The sequence below is a fragment of the Pinus tabuliformis genome, chromosome 3_1 (assembly GCF_031772625.1).
Source record: "Pinus tabuliformis cultivar Carrire ecotype Pingquan chromosome 3_1, CPIR1, whole genome shotgun sequence".
In the NCBI taxonomy this organism is placed as follows: domain Eukaryota; kingdom Viridiplantae; phylum Streptophyta; class Pinopsida; order Pinales; family Pinaceae; genus Pinus; species Pinus tabuliformis.
Window position 1 is genome coordinate 530,637,416 of NC_142301.1, and position 21,230 is coordinate 530,658,645.

Sequence of the window (21,230 nt, forward strand, 5' to 3'; positions counted from 1 at the left end):
CCTATTTCAAACTCTACATTTTTAGACATAGATTCTATAGCTATGCATGGATTTGTTGGACTCCCAATCCAAGGTCTTGTATAGGGGTCTCATGTAATCTCATTTCCATTTCTAATGCTTCAGCCTGGGTGGAAAGTTTCTGCTATGACAGTGCCATCCTCAAGTGCAGTGTCAGAGATGCTACAAACCATGCACGATGATTTCCATCTGTCAACATCATATTAGCTTCGCGAATCATACTCTTCAGTTGTTGATCCGGATCCCAGGGGGTCTCGCCCGGGAGAATCACGATCTCTTTAAACCCGATGATTGATTGGGTTTCTAACTTTGGCCTACTAAATTCCCTATTCAATGTAGCCTGGATTTCTGCAATTCCTGCGTTTGGGTGGTCATTAGAATGATCGATATACCATTTCAATGCACGATCCTGCAACATGCTTATCAGCATGGCTTTCTTAATATTGTCATCTGTGACACCTTGTGCTTCCCATACCTCTCTTACCATGAACCAAAATTGGTCTGGATCCTCATTCCCTACTCTTCTAAATACTAGTAGTTTGATCACTCTCACCATGCTGAACTGTGGAGGTGGTGGAGGTGGAGTGGGTGGAGATGGAGGTGTGGGTGGAGGTGGTAAACGTGGAATTTTCTGCCTTATCAAACTAATCGTGCTTCTTGGAGAAACCTTTGTGAGTTCGTCCCTGCTCTCCGGCAAGGGTGAAAGTAAGGGACTGTTTTCTAATTCTTCCCTACTTCCACTTTTATAGATCTTCTCGCTCCGCATAGTCCCAAACATTAATTTGTTCGCATAACCCACTTTTCACACAATAGCATCTTAATCCAAGTGTTCAAAGATTTAATATACTTACCTTGTGGTCCCTTGATAAAATGTTGTTCTTCCTCACTGTAGCTAATGGTCGTGTCCACTGCAAACTCAGTGATAAATACTCCTATTATCTGCTTGAGCCAATGGTACACATCTCATGCAATCCTATCTTCTGACGCTTCTAGTTTGCGCACTAATTCCAAAGTCCACATTATTGGTTTATCGAGCCTACACCTTCCCTGGCTGTCTACTAACTTCGCGATCCACTCATACAACTCAGAAGGAAAGGATGCAAAGAAAATTTCATGGATTTCCGTATACAATTAGCACTCCAACCACTATTCCTTAAATACTTGCAGAGTTTTGTTTTCTTGTGTCGCGAACTTGTGAATCTTCTTTTCCAACCACTCTTCAATTTCTTTCCTTGTTGGGTTCCAGTGGCACGACAACGGACATCCCTTATGCAGATCTTGTCTTAACAACGGAAACATTTGTTGGCTTGTTGGGGCCTGACCTAGGTTCGAAGGTGATTTAGCCAAACAAATCCTGGTACTACTGGCCCTTTCGGGAACAGTCCATAGAGCACAGACTGAAGTCTCACCTGAAGTAGTATGGGAGGGTGCTAGAACCAGGTTTCCGCACCCTAGTGATGTCTTGATGATTCTTGGGAGGTTCGTGGTTCGACCCTTCGCACAAGCTACCTTCGCAGCTCTGTTTACAGCGCAAAAAATTATTGCCTTGATTCCTTATACTTACTGCATTATTATTATAGTACTTAACTTATCTTTGTGAGCACAATATTCTTTTTTATCATTCAACATTCGTATAAGTGCAAGAAATCATCAAACAATATAAATGCATAACAGTAAGAGGAAACCCAGATACACAATGTTTAGAATCAACCTTATCTTTATTAATCTTCAATCCTGATTACAAACTCGCACTGCCCTGCTCACTCATCTACAGGGGTCCACGCACTCAGATGCAGACTCTACTAGGCCTCTGCGCACTCAGTTGCAAAGCCTCTTCCTACTACTACAACCCAGTACTCTTAGACTCTTCCTCTATGCTTGAACCATTACTATTCTCCTCCCTAATTCGCTATCTTCACACTTAGAGCCTCACTCTATTTATACACTCCCATGGTCCATGGACCATGGGTAGGCTGACATTATTTTACATTACATTACGATATTTTAGGGTGGATAACCCTATGACTCATCCTATACTTCGCACTCCGTGCCCGCAATTTGTGGAGTCTTACAAAACCTTGGACCAAAACTTGGGCTTTGAGCCCCAAAACATGTTGTGGTGGGATTCCATGCCCAAAAAAAAGATACATAGAAATATGTTATAACTTCTCTTTATTAATGCTTCCAATGGTTACAGACTCGACTTTCCCTGTACACTCAGTTGCAGGGGTCCGTGCACTCAGCTGCGGACTACTAGGCCTCTGCGCACTCAGCTGTAGAGCCTTCTCCTACTTTACACCCCAAAGACACAACTTACACTTCAACTCAATCAATTCCTTAGACTCATCATGCTTACATTCAATTCGCCATTTTTACACTTAGAGCCTCGCTCTATTTATACAATCCCATGGTCCGCAGACCATGGGTAGAGCTTCCAAGTCGACACTATATTATAAAAACAAGGGTGTGCAACCTTGTGACTCTATTATGACTTTTCACTCTGCGCCCACAAATCGTGGAGTCTTTACAATGGAGTTGGTCAAAACTTTGGCTTTAAGCCCCAAAACATGCCTTGGGGGTGGATTCCATGCCCAACAACTAATGTAACAATGCTACAACTATCATCAATAAATGTTAAGATAATTTGCAAGAAAAAATTGCTCATGAACTATCTAAATAAACATGCATGAAAGTAATGTTCATAAATATTTTGTGGACATAAAAAAATGTGTGAACATAAATGATACAAGAGGGATATCGACCACCTAGGTTGGGCCTTAACACAAGGAAACTTAAAAACCTTAGAAGAAAGCTAAACTAAGAGTTGAAATCAAATATCACTTCGATTAACAAAAATGTTGTTTATACATGGAAAAATTACAAAAAATGCTTGGAATCTAAACCTCTCGTATTATTCACATGATTTCCTATGATTTTCTTCTAATCCTATTATGCTACTCAAGCCTATTGTTTGTACAAGTGGATAGGAGGAAAACTCCTTGAGTGTAGGATTGCTTTCCCTCCAAAAATCAATAAAAACCTAGATCTTGTTTCCTGGATCACCACGTAGCAATAGGAAGGAGGATTTACTATCCTTCAGAAGTCATGTTGGGTTTAATTTGTAGAAGGTAGTAGGCCCCACAAATATATCTATATGATTCTCCTTGAAATTTGTGTAGAATCCCTTCAAATATTACATAATAGTCATGTTAGGCACATAAAGTATGAAAAATATCTTGGAGTCTCCTAAGAACTCATTAAGCTAGGAAATTATTATTAAGTAAACAAAGTTAGGTTCAATATAGCCTTTATGTGCCTAGGAGTGGTTAGAAAAACCTTATGGGAGACTAATCACATATAATTGAGAAGACAAACTTTGAATTTAACAATTATTATGAAATTTAATAAATTTTATACTTAATATTAATTTTAAAATTTAAATATAATCCTAGTGTATTATGTATGGCATAAGAAAATAATATGAAGTGTTATCAACCAATTTCCCTCCTTATATTTATTTGTAGTCATCATTATGTTTTTGACCCTTTTGCATATCTTGGGCCCTTCATTTTGAGCTTGTTGGAGCATGAACATTGGTTCAAAACTAGGAATATTCCTCCTCCATTTGTTCTTAGTGTATTGTTTGGCGTTGAGAGTGTCAGATTAGTCTTTCCTAACCAAGATCCATACTTAGTGTATTGTTTGGCATTGAGAGCATCAGATTAGTCATTTCTAACCAACATCCATATATGTTTTCTAGAATATTTCATTCCCTAAAAGATTTGATCAATGCTTTATTGTCATGCCTTAGTAAGGGGTGAGTTGTTGGAGAAGTTTCCTAAATTCTCTTCACCCTAAGCATCCAGAACCATTCCCTTAGGGAGGCCAAAAGGCCTATTTATTCTCATCTCACCGAAGGGGTCAAGGTGCTTTTGAAACTATAGAGCTTCAACTATAGATTATTATCAATTTTATAGTCAAAGAAGGAAAGTCAGGAAGACCAGGCTACTAAGCTTGAGGATAGCTCATCTCATGTGTGGGAGGTATATATTTATATATACTACATTTTGAATAATGAATATTTATTCTCTTTCCATAATTTTATTGGTGTTATTGTTCAATTTATACATTGTTCATGTCATGTATGCTAGTTTTGGATCATCAAGATTTGTTATTCTAACAATATTGTAGGAAGGTTTGTGGGATAGTCTTATTTTTTATTAGTTATTCTATGAAGATATCTAGGATATTGGATATTTGGAGTGGGTTTCAACATTTCCCAAATTAGCTACACCAGTGGAGACTAGGATGAACAATAAATCAAGCAAGTCACATCCTCCTCCTCTACCAATTCTGTTTTCATAACTTATTTAGGAATTGTTTGAATCAATTTCTTGTTTTCTGCATACACACTTACATTATCTAGTGATATTTAGGGGAAATATCATATAGAAACAACTCCTTATGGAATAATAGAATTGGTGCTTTCAACAATAGTTGAACTACTAACCTCCTGCTTACCAAACGAGAGCTCTAACCAATTGAGCTATGAAAGCACAATGATAAGGAGGTAAAGTTTATATGAGAGCATGATGTATCCTCCATCAATCTATGTAGGATTGACTGAGAGATGATTTGAATAGATGATGTCTGCATGATATGGTGAAGCACAATTAACATAGGAATGGATTACAAGAAATGGCCAACAAGGACTGGAAATGGACAACATAGGCTGAAACTTTTGCTTCATCACATAAAAGCATGAAACAAACATGACTTGGAAGTATGATTAATGAGCACTATGTGATATACTAAAACGACACAAGAGGCATTAAATCATTCTCCATATTTCCCAAAAGAGTAACCAAACAAAGCTATAGACAAACTCCTATATATGGTATGACTCCTACACAAGATAAAACCTAATTGTGAGATAATGACTTAGACATGTACCATGTTTAAGGGAAATACACCTAAAAATTTGATTATGAATAATAATAAAAATAAATTATCCCCATTCCCTTTTATCTTTTTAGTCTCCTTCTTGGTTTAATGAGCACAAAATAAAATACAAGTAAGCTCAATAGGTTCCTTTTTCGTAAGTTATATAGTGATGCTGAAAAAGAGATAAAAGTACACTCATGTCCTTCTCATGGTTTAATGAGATTGAGAACGAGAAAGAGATTTATCAATGACATTGAATTTAATTAGTGATCAGGAAATTAAAAAAATAATTTAGCATTTTCATGTCGGTTTTATGAGAATGAAATTATGCGAAAAAGAAGATCTAAACAGACTCAGCATTTTCATATAGATTTAATGAGAATGAAAAAATAGCTAAAGGAGCTCGAGGTTTTCATTATTTAATGAGAATTAAAACAAGGCCAAGAGGAATTTCATCCTATAGGAAAGAGTATTTTATAATTTTTTGTATTTTTCTCCAAAATTATATAGTAGAAAAGTTCTCGCATCACACATCAAACCAAAAGGATACAAAACAACACACACACTTCTATGTACAAGGTACAATCACAACTAAATCAAAATGATCATGTCAAGGTGTTCCTATTTCAGACACAAGAAAAGGATTCTTGTACATGAACTCATGGAGGAGTTTAGGTACCATATGGTGTGCTATGATGGGGCCATGCCATAAAAATTTTAACTATGAGATTCCTAAATATTGATGATAAAAAGGAAAACCTACAATCATAGTGTTATTAGTAATGACCAAAGGACATAAAAGTGAGTGCTCTTGTGAGCTACTGTGGCTCCATGACAAGGACTATGAAGAAATAAAGGGGTGACAAGAAACTCATTGAATGATGGATGTGAGTTGGGCAATTCACTGGAAAGTTCAACATTAGAAACCGAAAACATTACTTGGTCCAAGGGTGGAACTTCCAAGGATGGCTGAGAAAATGCCCCCTAGATCAATTTGAGATTTAGTTTACCAATCTCTACTTTTTCCCATTTGGGGAGACTAGAGGCATCAAGACACATAATCTCCCTAGGATTATCAATAGGTGAATCCATGACCTCCATGATGAATTTTTCAGAAGGAGATTCATCATCAAGGAGTCATGTTCAATAGGCAGAGTGACAACCCATGTGGTAAAATGATCCTAGTCATATTCCATATTGGGTCAAGTTTTTGACCAACGTTAGGAGCTACTAATAGGAATATTGAGGAGGAAATACCAATGAATGTCACATTGTTGCCCATAGTTGTAGGCATGGTCAATGGTATATAGTAATTTCATTGATCTATCATGAAAGTATTTCCTTTTTGGGGAAAGCAAAGAACACAAAATACTGAATATACTACAACATACATGGCATAAAACCAACTATAACCAAGGAAAATATTATAATAGAAGGGAGAATCTACAACTTCAACATCAACATAGGTAGCCTTGCCCCCTAGGTTGAAAGGAATGGATGAGTTAAAATGGTTGACTATTGGGTGGCAGCCGATGGTGCAAGGAGATGATGAATTTCATCCATATGATGGAACTTGTGATTTAATTTTTCTCCCTAGAAAATATTGGAAGAAAACTTAATCTTTCGACAATGTTTAGTAGTTCCCCACGACTGACTAGGCTGGTTATGGTTATTCTACTGAGCAAGTTTATTCTTTTTATTATTTTTACTACCAGGTTAATAAGTATTCTTGAGCAATGTGGAATTCACTGTAAGAAACTTGGTGGACTAGTCAGAAGAAGTGGATGATTTTTGAGAGCTAGAGGCATTATTTGGGCTTGAGAAGTGACCATAATTTTTCATAGTTAAGTAGTTAACTAGATCACAATATCAAAGAAAGGGAACCAATCACACCATGAAAATTTGGTGTTATTTTGTGTCAATGTGGGTCTGTAAATGGCCAAGGAGAATTAGGAAGGATATCATATGATGTTCCCAACTAAGAGTAAAGAAGATCAAGATGTTGAGCATGTGAAATGGCATACTCCTCGGTAACTACCCCAATCATGGTGAAAATCCTAACAATTTGTTGGAGAAGGGATTGGGTGAACCAGTCAATAAGGTAATCATCAGGAAGCCTAGTTTGTGTTAAACTATTGCATGTGTGCCACTCATTAATATGATTAAAGATATGAGGGGCATCATCTTGTTTGAAATTTGAACCAAAGTTAACATAAACTATTTCATTAAAGTTAAGTTATGGAAGCAAAGTTATGTATCACATGAATAGTTATAGGTAAGAATTCCCATAAATGATCTTGATTGCTATGTCACATATTGAAATCTTCACTTTCACAAATAGTTTCATCATCACTAATATATAAAATGAATACAACTTTAGGAAGCACTTTTGATGGATTTTACTCATTGCTAACTAGATTTATTATTTCTTTGTGAGTGAAGTTGAAAAGTGGAAATATAAAATATTTAATAAATGAGAGTAAATATTATTTCAAGGGTGTTACCAAGCATATTTCTTGAGGTTTTATATGAGACAAGTATATATTTATAGAAGAATAGAGATTGAAAGATAAAAAGTGTAGCACTAGGCATCAACATATAACATGAAAAATTTAAAACACTTTTCCATGCTAGATATTCCAAAATCTAAAGTAGCAGTCAACAGGAATTAACCACTAAATGGAAATAAACATTGTCCATACTACATACATGGGTAAAATATTTGCTTTGTAGGGGTTGTATTGAAGTGGCTTGGGATCTTATACATGGACCATGAACATTATATTACACCTCTTTTGGGCCCCCAGGGACTAGTTCCCATCCTTGAAAAATGTTCAAGGGCCTAAGAACCATCCTGTATATGGTCTCCATGAGCACCACTAGGCCAACTATTCATCTTAGAGGTACTGGGAGGTGGTTTTGTACCATGTGCATATTCTATATTATTACTAAGCCTTAAAAGCCACTCGTATGCCCCAGGATGATAATGGTGTTTCTCCTTAGATGATGTCCAAGGCCCCAACAAAAGCCACCCTTTTGGGGAAAAATTATCCTCACATTAACACCCATACAACATCTATATACCTATGGTTTATAATGATGGCAAATAGTGTTCCCCACAAGCTAATTGTGAAAAAAATCCCCAACTAACCTAGATGCCATGTGAAACATGTCCTCGATATTAGCATATCATCCTACATTATCCATTAACTCATGGCGATAGAGGGTTCAAGGACTATCACTTGATGGTTGGGGACTGTAGTCCATCGAGAGGTCAAATGTTGGGCTAACTGTATTAAGGACACATCAAGGTCAACCAACACTAATGCAATGTATTAGTTTTTATTACATCGACCTATTAAAATGTCACAATATTAGGCAGTAGACATTAGTAAGTAGGACACTAGTCACCAAAAAGAAACCTTGATATCGATAGAGTAATAATGTGGTGAGTGGATGTGGACCCGAGCATATCGCATGTCAATTGTGTGGCAGTTGATTTGACATGCTACCATCTCATTATGACGTGGAACCAATGTGGAAAGTGATGTGGCATGTTGACATCACAATGGAAGGTTTACTTGGCAATGAGGTGATGTCTAGGTGGTAACAATATAGTGACGATGTGGATGTTGGGCTTTTGGATGTTAATATATCAGCTAATTAGTATCAATGACACTCTTTAGCCTCTTCCAAGGGCCCAGTGGCTTGATAGCCCGACCATTTGCCTTTTAAGATATCGGGTATTGAGACATTAGGGCTTCAATCTACAAGCTCGTCTGTATGTTAGGTGTTGAGTATCGAGACAGTAAGTATGTATGAGCATTGAGTACCCTAGGGGGATATGGGCTTAGTGATCCGACAGATGGATAAGGTAGATGATGGAAAAGTAACTGTGTTAATTGATGACCCATTGTTTGGTTATGTGAAGACCGAGTAAGCAAGTTTTAAAGTAATGTGATATTTCCCAAGTGGTCAATAGTGGATATAATAGCCAAATTAATTTACTAGGTAAGATATGGTGGAAGTTGATAGGCCATTTTATAATGGTGACATGTGGCAAAGGGCTGCCACGTGTTTGACAAGAAGAAAATAAATATGTATAGGAGAGAAGTTACAATATAAACTTAAATAATACCAAAGGTCAAATAAAACACCTTTTTTTAGACTATCCAAAATGAGAATTTGTAAAGAAAAAACTAGGATCCCATCTTATTATTTATATCATTGCTAAAATGAACATGGCCTGATTATTCAATATCTCTTGTAATGGAACCAAAGTTATGTATCACATGAATAGTCATAGGTAAGAATTCCCATAAATGATCTTGATGATTGTGACATATTGAAACCTTTAATTTCACAAATAGTTTCATCTCTAATAGATCAAATAACTATGGCTTTAGGCATCACTTTTGATGGGTTCTACTTATTGTTAACTATATTTATTTTTTTTGTGACTGAAGTTGAAAAGTGGAAATACAAAATATTTAATAAATGAGAGTAAATATTATTTCAAGGGTGTTACCAAGCATATTCCTTGAGGTTTTATATGATACAAGTATATATTGATAGAAAAATAGAGATAAGGAATAATTAATAAACTCCTAAATTCATTAGTTGAAATAAGGAAAAATCTCTACTTTTAATTTTTTTTAATAATTACTAAATTCTTTATTTAAACTAATTCCTTAGTTGAAATAAGGAAAAATCTCTACTTTTTTCTTCTTTTAATAATTACTAATTTGACATAAATAAAAAATAGAAAGTTAAATTTTTCACTACATGCATATCGAACTTTTACTTACAATTCCAATCCAAATACCATTTTTTTCTTAAAATAGAAGGTATACATGATTTTTTAAAATTTCGTATTTTTCATTGATATCATTTTACAAATTCACAAGCACAATATCTACATGCACGATTTTGTCAGTAAATATGGGTTGTTGAAGTAGGTGAAAGTAGTTGGTAACAGTAAAGGGACTCATAGTAAACTAAGTGTTGACCCCCACCCCATCATGTGATATCTGATCTGATCTGATCAGTGAGTTCTGGCTATAATGAATTAATAAATAGGGCAGTTCTGATCTGACGATTGATCCCACGACAATTAAGCTGTTAAAATTACTTCCATTAATGTAGTAGGCTTTATTCCCAGGTCGTCCCTAAAAGTAAAAAGGTACGGGAGTTTACAAATTCACAAGCATGATATTTACATGCATGATTTTGTCTGATTTTCACAAGAACAAATCTTCAAATTTATAAGCAGCACATGTTTTTGTTTCAGATTGTTATCTTTTGAATGTGAGAGTTCATGCAAAATATAGGTTTTTTTTCCTACTTTGATTGTAATTTTGATTACCTCCATGGACTTTTTCTAAACAGTTTATGTTATGGGAATAAGTACCCTAGGGCTTTAGGTTGGAACCCCAACAGAGAAAGAGAAAACTACGATAAGAAAAACTCATAAAACTCAGGAAAAATGCTTATATAAACAAACTATGTGAGAGCAACCATACCTGGATGTCCCTCGTTTGGGTGGATCCTGCAGGGTTCAGACCCTCGGCAACTCCTGATGTTCTTCAAACCTGAAAATCATTCAATCCGAACATACATAGTAGTATAGAGGTAAAGAATATTTATGAAATTAACTTTGTATCATATAGGAAAATGATTAATCATACATCAAAATAACATCCATATATGAATTACAACACTATTTGATGCATAAACATGGTTAATACCGGAAACAAGACATCGCTTCTTTTTATTGTAGTAAGCTATAACTAACACAGAGAGAATTCACCTGAGTCTTCTTCTTCCGGCTCCAAGCGGAACCGTCCTCTGGATCCGTCCAATCCCAATCTTCAATAGCCTCCTTCCATAACCAATACCATGACATCTCAAGCAAGAGGGAGAATATCTATAATCAAGGAAGCAAGGGTTTCCTAAAACTTCGGGAAGTGCATGAAGCACAACGATACTTCAGACTCAGTCAGGGATAATCTCAGTATAATAACTCTATCTCTTCTCCTTTAAGGCCTTCCCATAGAGATGTATTTATACCTCTCCCAATTAGTTTTTTAGCTGGGAAACAGTTGGGAAATAGTTGGGCCATGGGCACTAGGAGGTAATCAATAGGTAAAACCCGTGAACTCCACCCATAGTTAATGAAATTTAATTTTTTAATTGTTTTAACACATATATGCAAGTTGGGTATCGACTGACCCACATGTACACGCTTTTATCTCAGGGCAAAGTAGCGTAAAGGGAATAAAACAATGTTTCAAAATATTTGGACAAAGTATGGAAGGAGGGGTTGCCCTAGGCCATAAACCAAGAATGAAAAATACCTAGGGTGGTAAATGGTGCTATAACAGTTTCTACCATGTATTTTTAATATACATTATTTTTCTATTAATGAAAACTACTTTTACATAGAATTTTTCCATCCTGGGCTGTAAGTATTTGAAATTTTCTTAGTTGATATAGGTTGGTTTGATCGCTTTGTTGATGTTTAATCCTCTAACAATACAATACATATGCACAAAAAAAATTTGTGATCGGTTGCAAGTCTGTTGTCAGGACTCTTTCTTCAGTAGCTAGGCCACTACAGGAAATTGTTAACGCTTTTAGTCTACCCTGTGTTTTTGAATTGTTCTTACTCGATTTCAATGTTCTGATTTGGCCTCGAATTTATTACTAGTTGGAGAAAGATATTTGGAATTTGAAGCGAACTCTGCTCCAGATTGAGGTGACCATTGTTGGATTGCATGGTATGGGAGGTCTCAGCAAAACTACCAAGGCGAGCATACTCTACCAACTCTTCACTTTCCTCTATCCATTTTTTTTTGGCAACGAATACCATTCCTGTATTCTGCACGATCTCATGAAAACATATACTATGACACAGTGTAATCAATATAAAAACAAATAAATAAATAAAATTACAACTTTTGTGATTTTGAATCAATATATAAATATTGCAACTATTTTTTAACATCTAGCTCAACACTCTTTTGCATTTTGTCCCCTTTTGTCATAGGGATTTACATTCATTCTTTGTTTTCTCCAATGTTTTACTAAATGCGGCCATTTTCTTTTGTGAAAGGAAATTCAAAGAGCCATTAAGAACTTATTTCACGAGTTCATATGCTTTTATAGACAATACAGGGAAACCTATGCATAGTGTGTGCACCCATCTAGAATCAGAATTTTTTGGATGCATTGCATCCCAACAAGGGGTGTTGGGATAAAGACATCAATGATGCTTTCCAAAACAATATCATTTTCATCAATGTGTCAAATTCCCCAAACCTTAAGGTAATTTTAGAGACCATGTGGGAGAATATTGTCTTGAAGAAGAGACCTGAATTTCATAATATGGAGGAAGCACATAGAGAGCTACAGCAGCAACTGCTAAGGTAAGCCAAGCCAACTCTGGTGATATTGAATGATGTCTGGTCTCTGGAAAATTTGGAAAAATTATTATTTGAAGGTGTAGGATATACAATAGTTGTAACAACCCGAGATCATTCTACCATCCCGAAAATGACTTCTACTCAGCTTTATGAATTGCCATTGCCATTGTTGGATGATGGTGATTCTCTGTCCCTCAACTTTATGAATTTCCATTGCTGGATGATGGTGATGCTCTGTCCCTTTTCTACATTTCGGCTTTTGGACAGAAATCAATTCCAAGCACGACTAATGTTGATTCTTTTGTTAAGAGATTTCTAGATCTGAATGCGTCGAATGATGGTGATGCTCTATCCCTTTTCTATGTTTGGGAAGGCTTAGCTCTTCATTACCTATATAAAACCCATTCATGGTGAAAATTGGCTGTTGGCCATCGAACCACAAGAGGGGAATCACGGGAGTTCATTATCTGAGTGAGGGACCACCCCCTTTGAAGGGAGATAAGAGATATCCTATTTCAATCATGTTCCCCAACGTAGGAGCCCTACATATCTAGAGATAAAGCCTGTCACCTAAAACTAGGCTAGGACCAGATAAGATTATTTGTATCAATCACTGGGAAAGGACCATATGGTTCTTTCTTTCATCAATAGCTAGGACTTGCTTCCTCTTAAAGTCAGCCTATCGAAGAAGATCGTTAAACCGAAAGCCACAGAAGACTTTTCTCTCGTCACTTAGTATTAGATTCTTTATTTCATCACTTGGCCTATACTCAACTAAAAATAAGGACCAACAACATGATTCATTCCTTTCCTTGATAGAGAGGAATGCTCTAACACTGGATCTCATAGGAGAGACCATAAGTCTTTATAAAATTCTGACTCTTTTCTCTTCTTAACTGGTCAGCGAGTGGAACTGACCTTTCCTCTCATAATGGCTAACCAATGACCAAAGAGAAATCATAAGAGGATGGGAGTTAAGAATATAGGAGTGAAGAAGTAGATAAGAGGATGTACGATTCCCAAAATATTTCTTATTGGTAGAGTAGCCCAATTACTACGAACCCAATCACTACCTAGCCCGCAATACATTAAATCTTACTAGAAGAAGGGGAAACCAAATGGTGTGAAGGAAACAGAACATCAGGGATCTTTTCCAGTAAGGGAAAGAAGAAGGGAAAAGGAGCCACAAGTAGGAGAAATTCAAGAAGAAGAATATAGTAGTGGAAGAGGGAAATGAGATAGAAGAAGCTCTGTTATGAAACCAGCTCAAGAAAAGATAGAAATATAGATCAACGCCTTAGAATTCAGCCTCTTCGAGGGGGCAACCTCCTTTACATTACATAAATTAACAATTTTTGGATGATACAAATGAAAAAACCTCCTTTCTATATATAGGAGTCTAAGGAGTCACAATATAATCCAGCCGACCTAACAATAATAATATAAAGCCACAAAAGTAACAATAAAGGGATTCTATGGGGCACAGAAATAACAACATGGGGGTAATAGGGGCACAACAATATAAATAAGGGGTATAACTACAATAGTAATGGGGTAATCACTAGTATTATAGGGACCCAACATGCCCCTCTCCTTCAAAAAAGTGTTTTCCTCAACGCTTGAGTAGTTCTGGATACTTCTGCATAAAATTCTCATCCTCCCATGTGGAATCTTCAGCAGATAAGTTCTTCCACTTGATAAGATACTCTGAAATTGATCGATTTCGTAGCTGTCAAGTTCTTTTTTCTGTGACTGTTTCCGGTTCCAATATAATTTTTCCTTCCTCATCAAGTTCTGGAAATATTGTTTGAACTGGGAGCTTGTTGCCTATAACCTTCTTTAAACATGAAACATGGAAAACTAGGTGTTATAGACATTTTTGTGCCTCGCATCATGGAGCATGAAATGTCAATAATCACAGGGATCCTCAGTCCCTAAACATGTTGTTCTTACCCCTAAAAGAACAAGGTCATCAAACAACAGCACTTCCAATCAGTTCTCCACCTGAAAACACTTCAAAACAGGCTTATTTTGGATCATGTCAGCTGCTCCACTGAGCTTCTGCGCTGGAATGCAACTGTCCCTCCTTGTACCTGCGCTGGAAGTCAAATCTAATGAAGGCTACCTGCGCTGGGCGAGATTGGCCAAGTGGCACAGTCATTCTGCAAGGTGTCAACTGCCCAGGAAGCTTCCAAACTGACACTTGGTTCATGAGATTCGCCCTGTGATGAGTAAGAGGTACTTGATCACCATGTGTAAGCAAGGATCTCCAAGTGGACTCAAGAACTGAAGATTAACTGAAGAGGGAGAGGACACTAGTCAGCTCTATGCCAGCCTTAAGCTGACTCATCCTCTCTTCTTCTCTCCTATATATAGAACTCTTCTATGAGGTCTAAGGAGGCTGGAATTTTGTGTAAAGCAAGGAGGTGCTGTTGGTTTACAGTTAGAGCTATTGGGTGATTGTTTTACTAGAGGTGAAGAGGAGAGTTCTTGCTGCTGGGGAGGTGCTGTTGGATTGGAGCCATCATTGGTTGTAACCTTCTCAGAACCCTGTTACTTCTATCAATAAATTTTTGCATGTTCTCCTATATACTTGTATTGCATTGATGTATTGTATTTACATGTATATTTGATTCATCCTAATCCATGCTTCAGTTATGAGTACATGTATCTTGTAGTTTGCTCTCTTGTTTTGTGCAGGATCTGTGTGTAGCTGGACCGGCAAAGAGAGCAAGGAGCTGGGAACAAGAGACAAAGAGAGAGGATAAGGATCGACTAAGCGAAAGACACCAGGTTGGTTAATCTCTTCTTCCTTCTCTCTGTACTTTCATAAAGGAAAACATCAAAGCTTTACTTTCAGTTGTTGCTAAAGACTGTCACCTTTAGAGTAGGGATAGGGTCATCCGCATCGGATACTTTTCCCCACAACAAACTGGCGACTCCGCTGGGGAGCCTAGTATCTTGTTGGTGTTTGTAATATTTTGCTATTCATTTCTTGAAGAAAAGAGTACCAAATCGAAAAGCTTTTGACTATATCAAAAGCGAAGTAGAGGGACTGTTACTCTTGCTCATTTGCTGAGCAAATTCAAGATTTGAAGAGCTTATCTACAAAAGACTCTTTACTCTTTGGGATAGATCTTCATCCTCTTGATCATCCCTTAGCCTGTACTTGACCTATAGCTTTTTATTTCAGCAAAAACAGTGCATTTTTGAGCTTTTTATGACCCGGAAAACTTTGTAGACGCAACTCTCGTGTCCCAGAGCAGGCTGTCCACAGGCAGTCTGCATTACAGCGCAGGTGCTCCCTTCGGGAACTGCGCTGAGAGTCAAACTGACAGACCAGAGCCTGCGCTGGTCCAGTTAGCCAGTGTCTTACTGAGGTTTCCCTTAGTGTCTGAGCCCTGTTTTCACTGAATTTTTGCTGATTGCTTGCTGGTCATTGTACTTGCTGTAAACCATTCTCCTTGACATTATTCCGCCTCAGTTGTGTGATGAAACTGTGAATGTTCTTTCAGTATTTCTTGTTTCAGTTACAGTTTCCCATTTTGAAAAGCGAACCAGTATAGTTGTGACCTCTTAGATCCTGAACTGTAAAAGTGTCTTTGTGATCTTATGAGCTAGTTTTATTACTGTTCATGGCTGTTTGAGTTTGTTTGTTTTTCATCTTATGGTTTGAATTCGTATATTTTTAGTGTTAAAACAAGTACCTGTAAGGTGTCTTTTCATTTTAGACGAAACTTGTTTGTTTACACTTCAAATTGAATTCGAAAATTATACAACAATTTCCTTTTGTCTACATCAACATTAAGGGAAAAGAAAAGAAATACATGCATCTTGCATTTGCATTTTTGATAAGTTTGTGTGTCTGATCTAGGAGAAAGTGCATTAGTTTGTGCTTTGTGCTCTGTGTGGAAAGATATTGTTTTTCTCTCCCCTCAGTAGTTAGGATTTTCAAAGCTAAAAAGATTGTAAAAGCTTGCTTATCATTTTAGCTGCATTTAGGAATTTGTACCAATACATCTCGTGGTGATCCTGAAAGACAAACTGATAAACAAGATCAACTTAAAATATATTGAATGAATCTAAAAACGCATTGTAACATAACGCTCACAATAGAGGTCTAGGTAGAGACGTGTTCCGGCGTCGTTAAACGTAGTGACTGTCGATCTCTACGAAGGTGGGTGATTCCTCCTGAGGGACGATAGCACTAATACGGACTTGAGCTCCCGCGTACCGTTGCGTATATTGGGAGACCCCTATAGGCAATTATCCTTTATCCTTAGGAAGCCGTGTCGGCCGCCCTACTGATCGCGATGCAGTGAACACAGCATTCACGAAGATCGACCACCCGTACCGTAAAACGTATTCTGTGGTTTCGCGAAAGGTTTGGCACACCCTCTGCCTAGATCTCCAGAGCAGTTTCTTTTGGCCCTTTTCAAACTCTATAACTGAAAAGGTCCAACCGAGCATTTGTCACTTCGGGCTCGTTAATACATCGAAGGCGACTAGAGTCATCTTTAGCTTTTTCTCGACTCTTAAAACATGAAAAAGCAAAGTTGTGTCTAAAAGCGTCTAATAAAATTCATTCAATACGGAAACATAATTCCCCTTTTTATATTTTAGTTGATCAAGTAATCCGCAACCGTGGAGGAAAGTCAATTAAAACTCCGTCGTTCGGGGAGACTTGCGAGTCAACCACCTTTGTCTCCGGAACCGAGAGTAGTACAGACAAAGCGAACTCGCTGGACCAGGTCAAAATCTCCTTTTAAAGTTAGAACGGAAGTTCCAACAACATCTGAGATTCTGGTCACTCCCAATATTTCTGGAATCCCTGCCTCTATTGAAGAAGTTCAACAGCAACAGAAGGACAGTTGTACTGATCCTAGTCTGAAGACAAGTACTTGCATAACTGAACCAGTTCCATCTGAAACCGGTCCACAGAGTCTTGTTGTTCAAACAACTGTCGCTGTCGAAGCAACCCCTTCTTCGGCACCAGAAATCTTTTACGGACCTGACGGTCTTCTTCTTCCTCCTGGTCTGATTGCAATAGAAGAAATCGTAGAGGACCAGCAAGCAAATACTCCAGTTCATTTTGGAGTAGGTACCCCTCTTTTTCCTTCTGCATCAGAAGTTTGTCTATCACCACCGGAAGTTCCTGAAGAATCGTTAGGAAGTTTATTGGATAGACTTAAAATGTCTGAACAACCGTCGACATCTAGGACTGTGCCAAATGACACAGCGATAGCAGAAGCTCCTGCTGTCACTCCAACGATGTTTGCCGGCATACCAGTCGTCCCGACTAGTTCTCATCAACCAGAAGGAGTCCATCCAGGGACTATTATGACAACTTGGTCTGTTCCAGTTTGTTCTTCCGGTATAATACCCGGTAATTCTTATGTTGAAACGAGACAAATTGATCCCTTTGGGAATCAGTTTGGGCCATCCAGTCCTCAAAGGCCATTTATACCCTTGAGCTCCGGATTGTTACCGTATGGGGGGCAATATGCCCTTTCACTTCCCCTTCCGGGGGGATACCCATATGGCAGTTTTCAACAACATTCAGGTTTGACTGAAGTAACGACGAGTGGTTGGGTACCTATGGTACCCCAACAACCAAGAGTTGTATATTCCATGCAACAGTGTGTGCCTATGTCTAGTATCCCGACGACGCCAGCAATTGTAACCGTGTCGCAAGTTCAATCGATGCCTGTTGTATGTCAACCCCAAGTTGTAATGCAACAGCCTATTGACCCTGCAACACAAACACAATCGCCAACTGCCGGGATGACACAGATACAAACGGGAACCATAACCCCGCATCTTGGTCCGTCGGTTAGTGTCGCACAACAAAACATGGCTTCACAACCATGGATGGTGCAATACCAACAACCTCAGTTTCAACAGGTGTACCAGGGGTCTGAGCAACAGATCTTTGCAAATAGTGGGCAACCCTATATTCAGAATGGGTTAAACCAACCACTTTACAGTGGCCAAGCCCACCAACCATATCAGTCATATCAACATCAGTTGCATTATGCCGGTGTGCAAAGGCCTACTGCTCAGGCAATTCCATCGTATCCTGGATACGCCTCGCCAAACTTGAATCGGCAGTTGCCATTCGTGGCGACCCTAGAATTACCAGATTTACATCGATTAACAAACGATCCAATCGCCTATGCCCATTGGTGGCCAGCGATTCCTCACAAACTTCCTTCGGACATTCCTAAATTCAATGGAAATCCGGGCGAAGACCCGTCGAATCATGTGATGACATTCCATCTGTGGTGTTCGTCGAATACCTTGAATGATGATTCGATAAGACTTCGTCTTTTCTAGAGGACATTGACTGGTCCGGCGGCCAAATGGTATATTGAATTACCTAGAGCCTCTTTCGACAATTTTAGTTCCCTAGCCACGACTTTCTTAACGCACTTTCAGTTACCTATAAGGTACGAAACTGGAACAGAGATCTTGACCAATTTCAAGCAGACAACGGCCACACATATATCAGATCATATACATGAGTGGCGTCGTCGTCGCAGAATGGTAAAAACCTATGTTCCAGATCAGCTATTAGCTGAGTGGTTTATAAAGTCGCTTCTGCCTGCAATAACAGAAGATGTGGCCAAGGGAGGCGTCGTAACAGAGGAGCAGGTTATTGCTCGTGCTCAATATTTGGACTTAGTATATACTCAGTCAGGCACGCTCTATGATAAGATACCTGACGCCCCCAGACCAGAATTTTCAATCCCTCCTCCTCCCGGATCGAATAGTGACTCTCATGCCGGTGATGGCGTGATTGGAACTGCAAACGCTAAGTCGACAAGGGACTCCAATAATAAATCCCGTAAGACTTCGAATCAAAAAACAAATCAAGAGATTCTTGCTTCGGAGATAAATGCTGTATCTACGGATAAAGGCAAAAACTCCAATCAACCAGGAAGCAAGAAGAATCAAAACAAAGGGAAGAAGAAGAAACAAGGAGAGTCATCTCCTCGAAAAACTTCTTCAAGCCCTCCTCGAGATAGGAAACCACCTTATGGGTGTCAGATATGTGATGAGGATCACTGGACGAGAGAATGTCCATACAAAGCTGATCTAAAAAGATTCTTAAAGAGTTCGCAAACTCCAGTTGTGTTAACTGATCCGTTTCCCGATCGAGGAAAAAATCTGGTTGGTAGTGGAAATGCTTCTCCGTCGCAAGTGCTTATGTTATCGATATCGAAGCAACAGGATGATGCTTTGATCTCGACAAGGAATAAAGATTATGGGAATCCGCCGGTGTCGAACGACAAAGGGAAAGATCAACCCAGTAGTTCGACAATAACTTCGGCAGAAGTTGTACCCCCCCTCACGCATGAATTAACAATAAAGCCGCCTAAGGGAGTAGTCCACAAGTCGACATTCAACCCTCGCGCCAGAGCGACGCAACACTATAATATAGTGGAGGATTTGGCCCAATCGCCATCTACTATGTCGAATCTTGAGGTACTACAAAATTGCCCATCCCAAAGACAGGCATTGTTATCAGCAATTGGTGGAGTGGATCCTAAAGATTCCAATCTTGTATCCTTTGATCACAAAGGATATGATCCTCAGTTGCCAGCGCAATTAGCTTTCCTTATTCAAGTGGAAGCACTCAACAAAACTGTTCATAAAACAATTATTGATGAGGGAGCATCGACATGTATCATGTCGATGAGTTGCTGGAAAACTCTTGGATCTCCAACCTTGTCGCGATCTTCGATGACATTGAAAGCATTTGACGGTAGGTCGTACACTCCGTACGGTATCCTAAATAACTTTAAAGTTGAACTAGGGGGCAAAACAGTAGAAATAGATGTTGAAGTCATCGATGGCAATCTTGACTATAACATCCTACTGGGAAGACCATGGATTTATGCCATGGAAGCTGTTGTGTCGACCTATTTTAGGAAAATCGCATTCCCCTTTCAAGGAGGGATTACGATCGTTGACCAACAAAATTTCCTCCCTAATGGTTCACAAGTTACAGGAAGCGTTCCTCTGATCAATGGAACCGACCATTCGTTTCAAAATATCGGAGTAGGTCTTCTAAAAGACCCTGCCTTAATGGGTACTTTCGCCCTACCGCCTCCAAGTAATCTGGAGGGAGTGGCCACGGTGGAAACCTACAAAATGAAATCTAATCCAATCTTCTGGTTGGATTCGGAAGATTCCTAGATATTTTGTCGGCTTCGAGGATAGTTCCTATCTCAGGTCAACCTCGTTAAAAAATGAAAAACCATGAGGATAGTTCTTTTACTATGTCAACCTCATTAAAAAATGAAACAATCCCCTTTCCAGATCTCAATGGTAAACCTTCATTCCAATCAACAAAGTTGAATGCAATGAAGCTTGGGGGGCATGCACCTCGATTTGCATTATTATGCTGGGGGCATGCAAACTTATCATCGAGCAGTTTTAGCATATAGTTCATGCTCGTTAAAAAATAAACGCAAAATTCGAGCAGTTTTATGACTGAATTTATGCTCGTTAAAAAATAGAAAAGTGTGAGCAAAAGTTTCCCCCAGAGTTCAAGCTCATGGAAAAAATGAACCGGTAAATCACCTTTTGAGATTGTAAATTCATCAGCCATAAGAACCTTGATCGTGTTTTCATCCATCACCTCCACTGTTCATTTGGCCGATCATTCACCTCCATTTGTGTGTTTACCTCTTTTGAGAAACAGCTGCGAAGAGTGATTTCACCTAGCCATCCTTGTGACACTACCGTGATTGGAAAATTCCAACCTGTACCTGGAATCTGTTGCTATCCCTGTTTATCACTCGTTCCTCAAAAGACGAGTCTTCTTTAAGCTCTTTT